Below are 1,324 nucleotides of genomic sequence, written 5' to 3' on the forward strand. Positions count from 1 at the left end.
CACCCCCAAGGCCCTATATGTATGTGTTATGTGAGAGTGTGAGTAATGTGGATGTCTAGGTTGCAGAATAAAATTGAGGCACAGGCGGCCAGAAGGGGAAAGAGGGGGAGTGCCTCCCCTGCACCCTGGTGACATACCTGCACCCCAAGCCCTGCGTGTGTGGGTGGGTGTGGTAGAGCGGGAATAGGGAGGCAGCTGAGGATGGGGAGGGGGTGCCTACTGGGGTCAGCTCCCCCGCTGACCCCAGTAGGCACTCTGGAACCCACCAGGGCAAGGGGGCCCAGGCCCATCCGGACTGGGGTCCGCAGCAGCAGCACCCGACTCTATCCCAGAGAAAACTGCACCCACCCCATCATCCAATCATCTCCCAAACTACACAAGACAATAGACACCCAGGTTGAGTTCATTCTCTACCTCTCCTATATCTCCCCCACCTGCAGAGTGAGCTCCTGAAGAGAGGAGACCACCTGCGAGATGTAACAGCCTCCCCCACCAGCTGAAGAGCCCCCCAGGTGGCTCGATGTACTGGCGGCACCCTGCCCAAGGGCTGAGCCCCCACACACCCGCCCACAACCCTGGCGACACACCAACCAGGACCCAAGGCCCAGCCCAGAGACAGAGCACCCCCCGAACCCCACGCCCGTCCCGGACCCACCCAGGGGCAGCCAGGCTACCAGGTCAGTAACCCACGTCCGTCAGCACAGACCATCCCCTAGCCCCGCTGCACGCAGCTACGAGGAAACCATTACCTAGGAGCCAACAGAGCTCTTAACAGGCCATGACCGCAACCCCGGGTTGAGCCCTCCAAGGAAGACGCTCCTGGGGAATCCCCCGATGCCCCAAGCCTGTCCCTACCCCCACACCAATCACAACAGCGAAGGTGGGACCAAACCCCATATTCCAAAAGTGCTTCACCTCTTTGTTATTACTGTCGCCCGGCATAATTTACAGATAATGTTGTTTGCAGCCGCTGCAATGCTTACGACCAAAACAGGCACAGCTTGATGACACCATCAACATGTGCTATCGCGGTAGAGCGGTATAGTCAAAATCTCTACCGTTGGCCGAATTTATATCGTTTCTACCATATACTGTTTATACCGCCCACCCGTAATAGAACCTTTGTAATCAACAGCAAATACCAAACTTTGATACCTTAACCTACCTTAACTAAAAATTGTATATATCCATCCATCCATCCATCCATCTTCATCTGCTTTATCTGGGGCCGGGTCGCGGGGGCAGCAGCCTAAGCAAAGAGGCCCAGACCTCCCTCTCCCCAGCCACCTCCTCCAGCTTATCCGGGGGAATACCAAGGCGTTCC

This window comes from Pundamilia nyererei, unplaced genomic scaffold (genome assembly GCF_000239375.1).
Source record: "Pundamilia nyererei isolate P.nyererei 1_Seehausen unplaced genomic scaffold, PunNye1.0 scaffold00333, whole genome shotgun sequence".
NCBI classification, from domain to species: domain Eukaryota; kingdom Metazoa; phylum Chordata; class Actinopteri; order Cichliformes; family Cichlidae; genus Pundamilia; species Pundamilia nyererei.